The sequence below is a fragment of the Megascapheus bottae genome, chromosome 29 (genome assembly GCF_031878675.1).
Source record: "Megascapheus bottae isolate mThoBot1 chromosome 29, mThoBot2.hap1, whole genome shotgun sequence".
Classification (NCBI taxonomy): domain Eukaryota; kingdom Metazoa; phylum Chordata; class Mammalia; order Rodentia; family Geomyidae; genus Megascapheus; species Megascapheus bottae.
In genome coordinates this window covers 4,511,181-4,524,280 of record NC_143537.1, presented here as the reverse complement: position 1 = coordinate 4,524,280, position 13,100 = coordinate 4,511,181, and the positions used below count along the sequence as shown (strand labels likewise).

The 13,100-nt window shown below is 35.4% G+C and overlaps 1 long non-coding RNA gene and 1 other non-coding gene across 8 annotated transcripts in view; one reads left to right on the top strand and one right to left on the bottom strand.

Annotated features, from left to right (window-relative positions):
* The window catches only part of LOC150044548 (uncharacterized), a 604,944-nt gene that overhangs the window by 380,250 nt on the left and 211,594 nt on the right, over nt 1-13,100 (bottom strand). The gene's annotated exons all lie outside the window — the stretch shown is intronic.
* On the top strand, nt 68-169 carry LOC150044549 (U6 spliceosomal RNA). The gene has a single exon (XR_016533140.1). It is a non-coding gene; the product is annotated as a U6 spliceosomal RNA (small nuclear RNA).

Sequence of the window (13,100 nt, the reverse complement as noted above, 5' to 3'; positions counted from 1 at the left end):
TACAAAATGATTCCTTATTTAAAAAAAAAAGAAAAGGAGCTATTGGTATCAAAAGAATAAGATGTGTGTGCTCACTTCGGCAGCACATATACTAAAATTGGAACGATACAGAGATTAGCATGGCCCCTGCGCAAGGATGACACAAATTTGTGAAGTGTTCCATATTTTTTATCTCATATTGTTACAGTATTTCACTTTGTTATCTGATATATTGTATATATGTGTATCTGGTTATTTGAAGTCAAATAGGGAAGGGAGGAAAACAAGATGAGGGGCAGGGGTTGGAGGCAGGAAATGGGGACCAAGACATGAGAAAGGGTATCAATGTATGTGAAGTAATACACCTTCTATCTGGTGAATATAATGTAACGCTTCTATTAATTATAATAAAAATATATGAAAAATAGAATAAAGGAACTCTTGTCTAGAAAAAAATGAAAATCAGTTCTGCAAAAGTAGAATAGTAAAAAACCAATAAAATTGTTCCCAAATGAGAGCTATAGATCAATTTTAATCATGATGAATCGCCCAAAATTTCTAAATGAAATATTAGCAATTGGTACTTGTGATATACTCCACTGATGGTGGCTAGATGGAATTTCTCAAAATACAATCTTGTTAATGAAATTCAGTGAATAGATATTCAATGTAAAAAAAAGAAAATATATTGTATAAACACATAAAACTAATTTACTAAATGAAAAAAAGAATAATCTGATGAACATTTATTTTAGTTTCTACTCTGAAGCTTGAACTTATAACAGAAGGAAAATGCCAATATAAAAATATAATTACTTGAAGTCAATAATAAGTTTTATAATCAAATGTGAAAAAAAGAATAAGATGTAATGTGGAAGTGTGGAAAGGACATTTGTCTCAGGAGTTCATTTGTTGGACTTATGCTAGGAAAAATCAACTAATGGCGATGCAGACAACAAAATATGAGGATTTGACTATCAAACAGCTTGAAAAACATATTAAGAAACATTTTAGTAAACTGCTTATACTTATTTTTAATCAGTCAGAATTTCATTTCAATATCAAGGCACCCTTGACAAACTTATGAAATCCCTGATGACTAAAGTACAACAAGATTTTGCAGGAAAAGGTAACACACCTAAGAGACTGTGATGAGGGGATGGATGAGCCATGGCGTAGAAATCTAAGAGCAGAACAGCATAGATAGTCTATCAACTCCAGCTGGAGAGTGTTGTTTGCTTCTGTTTTCAGGGACAGACTTCATGAATCATCCCATCAGTTTTTGAAACTTCAATCAGAGAAGTCAACTATTTGATGTGCAATCTTTATTTTCTTCTTTTTTTTCCCACCAAAACCATAATGTAGTGCAGAAAGACTATATGTGTGAGGGATGCAAATAATAATCGCTACACCAAGTCGTCTTGGTGTTGACAGAAAAAAAAAAGAATTCCAGCATCAATGTGTGAATCACGGGGAAACCATTACTGATGTGGCCAGTTCAGGTCACTGTGTTTTCATATTGGCGACCACACAGAGCCTCCACAGTTCAAGTCCCATCTGACACGCACACAAGCACTCTGGATCTCTCAAAACAAAAACTGCTCTCCCTACACTTGTCTGTCTCCATGATGTCAACATTAAATAACTAATATGTCTGGCATAAAGAGCAATGGCTGCTCTTTTTTTTAAATGCCACCAGTTCCCTATTTATTTTTAAAGTAAATGCCATTTGGTCAAAAATATGTATTCGTCTTGAAATCTGATAGGACTGAGTTGCAAAGCACTTCTGATTTTGTGCTCAGAGTACTTTTGTGGGGAAATTGCCACTACCCATTCAGGCCTCTAGGGCCCCAGAGCTCAGCAATCTCTGAGCTCTGTCATACTTGCCTATTTCTGCTGATTCCATGAGCCTTAGTGCCACCTCTGTCCATCATCATAGCATGTCTCTAATGTGTCTTAAATTTTTTCAAATGAAAATAGAATTACATACAATGATAATTTTTTATAGTAACTGTAAATTTACATTATTTTATTAATAAAAATCAGTTGTGCAAGCCTCATGTATTACTGTTATGCTGGACCCCTGTAATTATGAATACTGTCAATCTAGATTCTATTAGTAACATTATTCTGGAATTTTAGTGTTATTTTTAACCATTTTAGAACATATTAGTTTTACAAGTTCTCATTTACATACACACATACATACATAAGACAAACCCAAGTAAACCTTGCTTCTGATGTCTCTCTTTGTCTCTCTCTCATCTCAACACATCCCCCTTTCTTAAAACATTTATCAGGAAAACACTGACTAATACACTGAATTCGTAACCTAACTTTGGGGATTGAAACTTCTTCCTACAATTACTTAATAAAAACAAATATTTTAAAAACCATTATCAATGCTTTGTTTTCATACTAGCATATAAGTACTCTATCAAATTGTGAAGTACTTTGATCAAATTCATATTCTCTCTCCTCCCCCCTAGCAGTAAACGTTGAACCTACATGTGCTAGTTTATAAATCTATTATTCACAAATATTTTTAGCATCACATCAATTAACTTTTCAAGCAATAATTTTTCCATTATTTTTTGAATACATACCAAGAATATGACTAGCACGTGGCAGAGAAAGTGGATGAACATCCTAGTTTCCAGAATGCCTCTCTCTATAACCCTATGAACATTTCTAATTAGGGTTATGGCAACACTTGATAAATGTTCCAGTTTTCATACCCTGTAATCATCAGATTCTCATATTATTGGATAAAAAGATATTTGCATGATACACAGGAAGCTGCCAAAATCTCTGACTGCTTAGTGCAACATCAAAGTAGATGGATGTGGTCCTAGGAAGATAAAGGACAGAAAATTCCAAAATACTATGTCCCTCATTATAGCATCAGGTTCTGAGATTTTCCCTCAGTTCCTTCAACTTGAGAAAGTTACCAAGGGAATTGCTGATAACAGTATGACTTTTCTTTATAACTGCAGGGAACCTCAGGAGAGCAGTCATTATGTTTTGCAACTGTTTAAAAATAATTTCCTTTCTATAGCTGAACTTTCAGTGTTTACTGTCTGTGAAAGATGGTTTTAATGTACACGAAAGAAGGAAGGCAAATTATCAGGAACTGCCCCTTCCACTGGGAATTTCTATTTATAATGAGAAAGACATGAACATGAATGTAACTTCAATAGGAGTACATGAAGACATTAAATTTTAGGTAACAAGATCAATAGAAAGGTTATGCCAGACCTGAGGGAGAAAGAATCAAACCTGCTGTGAGAACCTCAGAAGAGAACAAAGTGTAGACTTTGAAAGAGTGAACCAGAACTCACTGGGAGGATTTCAAAATGGAGGAAATCACTGAGTAGAACTTAGGCCAAGTTCTCAGGAAAGGAGAGATCGTAGGCAATTACTGGAGGCCAAAAAGACTGAAGAATGGAGTGAAAATGAAAATCAAAAAATAGGCCAATTCTACATCCGAAAAAACACTCAACTCAAATACATTGTCCTATACAGTGATGCAGTAAAGAAAAAGATCACGTTAGGAAAAGAACTGTAAAATCTTTTTTGTTACCTCCCAAACTGTAAGTGAAAAGTCCAGCCTTCTTCCTTTCAAATTGTTTGTCTCAGGTATTTGTCACAGCAGTGACCAACTGACTGACACCTTATCTCTTTTTGTTTCTTCTCTGGGTCACTGTACTCTAGCAGTATTGACAACTTCACTGTCTTGAAATATACCTAAAGCATTTTGAGTCTACCATTTCCTCTGCTGGGAACATTCACACTCAAAGTATTTGATATCCTTGTAACAATTCCATTCCTGACAACAGCTTGGCCTTTCATCAAATGTGACATTGTTTGCTGAAACCTTTCCTGATTCATCCTTTTAAAAATTCCCTATGCTCTCTTTTTCACCTGTTGCTCTATAACCTAGGTAACTTATTTGATTATGAACATACCTATGTCTATCTATAAATATGTATACCACATTCATCTTTTAATTTTTGTTTTCATGAGGGCAGGAATCTCCTTTTATCTGTGTCTGTTCACTTCTGAATCTCTGAAACAGTTGTTTGGCACCTGGCAGACATTCAATTACTATTTTATAACTTAAGAAACAAATAAATGGGTCAACCTGAACGAGGTTAAAATACCTCATTAAGATCATTAAGATAAAATTAAAAGTGTCAAAATACTCTATGCACATGTATGTACATGAAAAATGTGGCTTTCTGTGATTGGTTTGGGATGGCAAGGAGGGAGAATAACAAAAAGGACGAGTATGCTTATGTGGACATGTCAATGTTAATGATGTCTGCAAAAAGGGACACTTTCCAGAAGAAAGCGAAGAGTAGCTGATTTGATAATTTTTTTTGCTAAAAAGTGTGAATAAGACAGAAAACTGGATTAACAGCGCAGGAATCCTCTACAGTTGTAATCCCCCCCTTACATGAACGAGTTTTGTCTCCCCACGGAGCCAGGTGGCAGGAAGCCCTTCCCACTGTGAAGACTAGTTTGCAGAATTCCATGATTTGGGGGCTTGGGAAAAAGTCAAAATATGCAATGTTTATGCAAAAATAAAGTCTATTCAATGACTTCAAGCCAGTGTTTCCACATGAAAACACCGAGACTGAAAGAAAAATTATGAAATCCAAAGATTAAATATAAAAGTCACTTGATAAGATTAATGCATACTATGTGTAATAAGATTCTTAGCTTCCGTCCTTGCAAATTATCAGTTGCCAAAGTTAAGGTAAGAAAAGTTATTTTTCTTTTTTTTGCCAGTCCTGGGCTTGAGCTCAGGGCCTGAGCACTGTCCTTGGACTTTTCTCAAGGCTAGAGCTCTACCGCTTGAGCCTCAGCACCACTTCTGGCTTTTTTCTATGTATGTGGTACCGAGGAATTGAACCCAGGTCTTCATGCATGCTAGGCAAGCACTTTAACCACTAGGCCAAACTCCTGGCCCCAAGAAAAGTTATTTTCTACAAGGACTGTTCCATTTTCCTTTGTTATATAGACATTCATTCTTTTCCAACTGAAAATTTCTTTCAAGAATTGCACATTGTAAGTGTATATTCATAGTTCTCTATCCCCAAAAGAGAATTAAAGTAGCTCAATGTTTCTCAGTTAGCTAAGAGACTACTATGACATGTTTCCAACACAGCATCTCTCTGGAAAACAATACTTGTGAATTATAAATTACAGAAACAACCAACCCCTGGTTAAGGAAAAATCAAATGAAGTAATTCAGACTCTCCCAGAGTGACAAGAGAATAGCTTGCCTTGTGTAAAAGAACAAGTTTCCTGTCTCCTGGCTGTCCTCTGTCCTCTAAAGAGTCAACAACATTTTATTGTTTCTCAGTACTCCATTTGGTACATCTCAACTTGCTTTTTATATTGCCTTAGTTTATGAAAATAAATGTTGTACTTTCCTGGTGGGACCAAAAATAAATGATGGATCATATTGTGCGTGGGTTCTTGCTCATGACAATCCAGACTGCTAACAGATTGTTAATATGTTAACAGTTCTATTATAAGATGCTCAAAAATGTAATTTTAAGGCCATTTGTGGAGCTGGATTCTGCATGCCAGGGGTCATCAGGATTGACATAGCTGAGAAGCCATATGACCTCTCCACTCAGGTGTCTGCAAAGGTGTGAAGGATGAGATAACCCAGCAGTTTAGGGTAGCATTTTTCAAGCTGTTCTGTTTACCCAGGGGTAGCCATTTTGAGCAGAATGTTAACTAAAATAATACAGTAAGTATGATCGAGTTCCTTTTAGTACAGAGCTACGTAAAATTAAACTAAGGGTATTTCACATCCAGAATTTTCTGGCAATGACAAGGGTTAAGAAAAATTACCAAAGGCTGAACTCAAAGAAATTAGTATGTGTTTTGCAGTTCCTATTCTCAAAGATATTGGCAGAAACATTTAATCATATGTGATCCAAAATATCTAGCTTTGGTGTTACTCACATGTTTTATTTATTATTTATATATGTTACTTACAAATTACAAGGTGTTGCTACACAGATTCTTGATACTGATATTATAAAGGGGAAGTCTAGCATTAGGTAGGAACCTCTGTGATATCACAAAGAAGAATATACAGAAACATACTTAGTCAGATAAACAGATAGGAGTACACTCCACACATTCATCTCAGTAGATTTACACTGAATGAGTGGCAACATTTTGAAAGAAAATATTTAGTAGAAGGTTGTTACCTACTGTCACAATTGCTACCCTCAAACACTAGATAGGAACAGCGAAGTCCAGCTACTGATTTAGACTGACTCGGACAAATTTCATACAAGTCAATTTTCCTCAACACTTCAGTGCCATACACCACAGCAAATGTTTATACTCACAAAATTTCCATAAGTCAATGTGTACTCTTATCTTACGCTGTGTCGTTCAGTATTTTTTTTACAAATTAAAGTATTATAGAGAGTATTTTCACATTGTTATTATGTGTTTTACCTTAGTATTTGTGTATATTTATCATTTATAGAACTGAAATTGTAGGGGAGTGTTTTCGTTTTTCAGGTGCCTACACCCCACCTGCTATTTTAAGGACTCTCATTCTCTCCCTCATATTACTAGGCAGAGGTGATATTTCAAGTAAACATGCAGAGCTTGTGTTTGCCAAGGATATTTAAATATTTTCATGATGATAACTTTATTTGGAAGCCAATTTCTTTAAAAAGCCTTTAACCAGTACTCCAGATTTCCCAGCCCAGTATGTTTTTCCAGTAATTGCATATAAACGCACAGAGATAATTGCATGCTGATGCGCTCTGACTGTGCCAAGGCCCTGTGCCCAACTCTAAATTTCAAAGGTAGGTTCAGCATCACCTAAAACATACACTGAATTTAAGGGAAAAAAATTCCTGAAAGAAACTAAAGAAGGCTCACTACTCTCCTAGCTTAAATAAATATACACAAAAACAATGGTAATATGCCAAGTGAGAAAACCCCAAATCAACTCAGACCCGGTGGGATGTGTGCACTGCACTGCACTGCTGGCCACGGTCACTGGGCTAGACCTCATCCAGGTGAGGAAGAAGCTCCTTCTGATACGCTCTCCACAACTCACACGCAAGTCATTCCACACATGAGAGCACGTCTGTTTTCTTCACAACTGTTATCTGGGAATAGAGCTATCTTCTTCCTAAATCTATAATAAAGACTTCAAACTCCCAGAAAAAAATAGAACTATTAGTATTTTCTGGCAGTTTTACATTTGTGTTATTTAAATGTAAGAAAGAAAATGTTATTTTCTATAAGAATGCCTCCTAAATATAACAAAGCAAAAGGGCTAAAGAGACCAGGCCGAGCAGGATTCACAATCTTCCCAGGGCTAGAAGTTCAGCGGTAATGTTTGCCTAGCAAGCAAATCCTAGAGCTGCCAAATAGAAAACAAGCAAAACCTTTTCCAATTGTATTTCCTCTGAAACATTTAAAACTTCTGCCCAATGACAATCCTTCCTGAAAAGGCCTTCTGAGGTCAGAGATACTTAGAACTGTGCGGAAGTATCAAGTCACATGGGAACAATGCAACGATGCAGGTCTTATTACTTGTGATTAGAGTCAGATAACTAACCTCACACTATGACTTCTAATAAACATTTCTATACTATACTATAGTATTCTTGAAAGAACTCATACTGCTTTACACAAAACATCTGCAGCTGTGAGGAGGAAAATGTCCACTGACTCACACTGGAGTTGGGGTGTTTTGACATCATTTTCAAGGTAAGCAAACAGAGAGAGGTTAAACAACATTGGAAGGTCACATGTTTCCTCTTTCTGAAGGAAGATGATGGTTGCGTTGCAAATAAAGAGAACTTCAACCAGAGGGAATTAGTGGAGCAGTCACAATTTGACCTTTCACCCTCTGACTGTAGCAAGCTATTAAAATTGTGTATATATGTCATCGTTATACTATTGCATGAGAAATGAATTAACTAATTTCCACGCTGATACTTGTGCTGCTAGAACATCATGCTTCCATTCAATTTTACATAAAAGTATACCAATGAATTTAGACTGTTCTACTAAATCTCATGTAATATATAGATTTTTATTATGTCAGGTAACTGAAACTATACATGTTCCCTATACTTCAGAATTTAACATATCAGAAAACATGGACAAGATACACAAATGTGTAGCTAAGTTGACAAAACTCGGGTTCCATCTGAATTACTGTTATGTTTTTACTGCTGTCCCTGTAAGTCAGCAGTGTCAATGAGAAGCCTACTGTGTATGAATCAATAGATAATGAGATTGAGTGAGGTTTTAGGATTGGAGGCCACTAACACTAGTTCTTTGATATAGACTTTCAATTCCAGTTACAATATAATTATACTAACCTTAATTTTCCAATGACAAATTTGAACATTTATTTGAGAATCACAAAACAGACGTTCCTATGCTTATATGTTTCAAAATAGTACTCTTGTTGAATTTTAATGCAACCAAGACATAATTCATATCATAAAAGAGATACAAACTTGTATGAGACTTTACTTACAAGTAGTTATTTTCAGATAAATTTGTATAAGAAAGACAAGGATGTTTGTATGGCACAGAAAACATGTAATGGGGAATTTTTAAGGATAGTTATCATTTTAACGTAGCCGAGATTATGATGGAAATCAAGACAGTCTTTATGACCCATTTGATTGAATAGTATTTGTTAGCAAGGGTTAAGGGAGAATTTTTGGAACCAAATGTATTAAAAACTAGTTTGGAGAAAGAGAATACAATTAAATAAATATAGAAAAAAAGAGATGATATGAGTACAAAAGGTGAGAAAAATCAAAGGAACAGCTGTCTTTTTCCCTGTTGGTATTCTTTATATGTTTCCCTTTGTCCTCCTCTATCAATCTTCCCTACCTGGGAGTAACAGAACCACAAAAGCAAAATGGAAAGTATTAGTGGTAAATTAGCTTTCTTAGCTAGTGATAGATGTCTCATAATAAGGAAAGAAATAGGATAGCAATACAAATAGAAACTCAGGTAGTTTGTTGTATCCAAACTACTGAATATTCTAACAGGGTACTGGAACTAGAGTTAACAAGTTCTCATTTAACCTTCTCTTCATCTCTAAAAGCAGCACTCAAAAGTCTTCACAGCTTAACTTGACTTTCAAGATCATGCATTTGGGATGTATTTATCATTGTTCACAATAGGGGAGAAGAGTGCCCAGGTAAAAGAAAGGCAATTTCTCAAAATGAATTAAAGATAATTCAAGAGAAAGGAGATTGACAAAGAAAGAAACACTTGCCACAACTGCATACATTTTACTTATTTAAGGTACAGATAATGAGATTTTATAATGACCCATACTTACCACATAAATAATTTTATTTTCTTAAAAAATGGGAAATGCTAACCAATTCTAATAGGTGAGAGATACCAGCCAGGTTTTTGAGGAAGTTATTTAGATGGGAGGAATGATGAGTACAATAAAAGGACTCTGGATACCCCAGAACAGAAGAGCATAATAGTAGGAAATGTTTAAATAAGGAACTGTTTTAAGCAAGAGGTCATGAAGGGAATTAGCTGTTCCCACGAGTCCAGATGCTCCAAATCCACAGGAGCAATGGTAAGAATTTTATGTTTCACTGATAAAGGAATGGAGGTGATACAAGAATTAAGCTGAAATAGACATCCTAGGAGGAACTGGTACACATGCCATGCCCATACTCCAGTTATATTTGGAAAGAAACTAAATCAGAACAATGTAATTGGAGTTACATTTCTAAAGCAGAAAATAGATTAAAAAGTAACAAATGTATGGCTTCCTTCTGCCAAGTCCTGGGTAGAGAAGGAAAAAATTCAATACTTCGCAAAGAACCACTAGTCTTGAAAATAAGAACCAGCATCCTAGCAAAAGCAGAAAATACAGGAAACAACATCACTACTCAAAGTAGTGAAAGATGCAGCAAACCTGCAGATTTTAACCATAGGGTTTTGAAATAAAACAGAAAATAGGGTGCTTGAAAAAGAACAGAAGAGGTTTACTTATCCTTCTCCTTAGAGTTAAGACCAATTTCCTAGCTTTGTTACTTGGTTCTAAACAAAGTAGAAACAATCATAAGCATCTGGATAGAATATAAAATGATACTCATACACTCTTCATGCAAGATAGACACCAGGAAGAAATCTTTTATTCAAGGAAGTAGGGCTTGCCCTGTTGAAGAGATAGGAGAGTGAGTAGGTAGGTGCTGGAGAAGGATCTTCTGTAGAATTATGAGTCAACCCAAGAAAACTAAATTTCTGTATCATAAAATTAGCCAGCAAAACAGAAAGAACAGTTCAAAGACATGAAACTTGCTTGGCTTGATTTCTGTTTATATTGATGAAGTACTTGCTCATTGAGGATCAATATTTCCACTGCAAACAACAAGCAAACTTGACTAAAATATAAAATGACTTACGTCTGGAAAGCACTGGCGAGATTCCAAGGTGTTAAAAATTTGAGAACCAAGATCAAGGAGAGAGAGAAAGGATAAAAGCAAGAGACCTAAATACCAAATCACCACATGGAATGTACAAGTTCAACATACGAGCTGAAAATAAAATCATGGGGTAGTTGCTAAGAGATGGAGTAGGTAGATCCACTTTTAAGCTTTGTCACCAAGTTTATAGAACAAACTTTGACAGTCATAAAAGAGGACATGGGTATTTTCTGCATGATTTTACTGATGTTAAGGCTCCACTTTGCATAAAAATGTTGAAAGAAAGCAACATTTTGATCGTTGGCAAGTGGCATGCAGAGATGGAGAAACTTGAGAATACATATGCCATACTAGCAACACTCTCCTTTTTGAGAAGTGAATTTCAGAAGTGCCCTTAAGATAACAGTCCAATAAGTCACATTTTTATTAGTATTTGATATGTATTTTTGTGTAAATACAACATATGTATGCAAAATAACTAAATACAATAAAAATTTGGCTGTATCTAGTATTGGTAACATTAATCCATTTATGAGTCAGCACTGTCATGATGTAATGACTTTCTAAAGGTCTCACCTCAACACTGTAATGAAATTCCAAAAGGGTGTAGAGGAGTCATTCCACCTGCGAACATCCTGCCCTGGATCCTCCATAGTTCATGTCTAATTCATGTCTTCTGCAAACATAATATACATCCATTCTATACTCAATAGCTCCCAACATCCTCACGTATTCCAACAGCAACTCTCAGGTCCAAACTCTCAGCTAAATCAGACATAACTAGACCTAAAACATGATTCATCCTGAGGCAAATTCTGTCTAGCTAGGATGTTTTAAATCAAAGTGTTAAGGTTAAGTGCTTCTCAAACACAGTGGAAGGACATACATTAGATAGTATTCTATTTCAAAAAAGAAATGGACAACAGGATCCACATAAATTCACATAGGGAAAGCAACATTAGACCCTAAACTCTATACCAGTTCTCTGCATGTGTTCTCTATTGGACACACAGTGGTGGTTGACCCCACAAAGCCTTTGGCAACCCTGCTTCTTTGGCTTTGTAAGTTCATCTATCATATATTTTTCTTCCACAAAGCTCTAAAGCAGAGAGAGACTGCAAAGAGGATGGGTTTTACTCCATCTTCCAGGAAATTGTTCTCCATTTCCACCATAGATTGGCTAACTATACTTCCATCAGCATTCTGTCAAATTACCTAAGCACTCTTCTTAGAGGATTCAGACTTTCTCTACAGCACCTTTCTTTCTCCCAGTCCTCACCAGCACAAACCTCAATATTTTGCTAGTGACAATACCGGTTTCCTGGCCTGCTCTTCCAAATTCTTCCGGTTTTATCCAGCTTCAAAGCTGCTTCCACATGTTCAACTATTTGCTATAGTGATAGTCTCACTTTTCAATATCAATTTTCTTTTTTAGTCTGTTTTGTGATGCAGTCGCTATATCACAGACTGGGTCAATCATAATCAGTAGTTTTTTTTTTGTCTCACAGTTCTGGAGACTGGGAAGTCTGAGATTGAGAGACTGCATCTGGGAGGTGCTTCGTGCTATGTCTAAAAAGACAGCAGGACAAACACAAAGTATGATAGAGAGAATAAAAAAGCTCAAAGAAACTCACCTTTTTTTGAGAGACTTTTGAGTGTTAGAAAAGCCTACAAACCATAACAAATAATCTATTCTAAACATGGCAGTTGTAGCTGAACATCTTTGATATTTTCTCCAGTTTCTGACTAATTTAAAACACTTTGTAATCTGTGAGCTGGGAATTGTAAACCTTAAAAAGTTTGTATATCAAACATTTAAAACAAATGTAGAAAAATTCATATGTAAAATCTTAATTAAAAACACACCAGAGGTAGAATACTAATTTATAGGAGCTATTTCCAACAAAGAAATAGTCTATAACTAAGTTTCAAACATGATTATGAACATAGATCACCATTTTAAAATATCTCTGGATTGAAAGAATGCCACGGTTTATAAAACCGTAATACTTCTGGTGAGATGATTTTTTATGGCTAAGTAAAACAAAAGTTAAGATTTTAAGCAAAAATTTAATATCAATCAAAGTGTTTTATTTTAATCATTATAATATTTATCATCCAAGCAGAAGTGCACCTTGTGTATTGGAAACTGCAGCATCAAATTGTTGAACTTTGACACATTATTTCTTTTTTTTTTAAATTCACATACATTGATACCCTTTCACATGTCTTGGTACCCATTACCCTACCCCCCGCCCCCTACCCATCTTGGTTTTCCCCCCTTCCCTATCAAATTTCAAATAACCAAGTACAACTAAATTCAATATATCAGATAACAAAGTGAGATACTGTAACAATATAAGATGACCAAGTGACAGCAAAGGAGATAAGAGACAACATAGTACATTAAGGACAACAATCGTTCGTTATATGGCTTTTGTTTCAATATCCTGGAGGTCCTTTCAATTAGCTTCATACTATATGGCCTTATGTATCAGGATTTTGCTCTATTGCAGATCTCTGCTAATAGAGCCCAAGGTTTCTACTGATTATGACAAATGAGGGAAACCATTGAGCCTAAGTTCCTTTGAGTCTGGCTTACTTCACTAAATATGATTTTTTTCTAAGTCTTTCCATTTC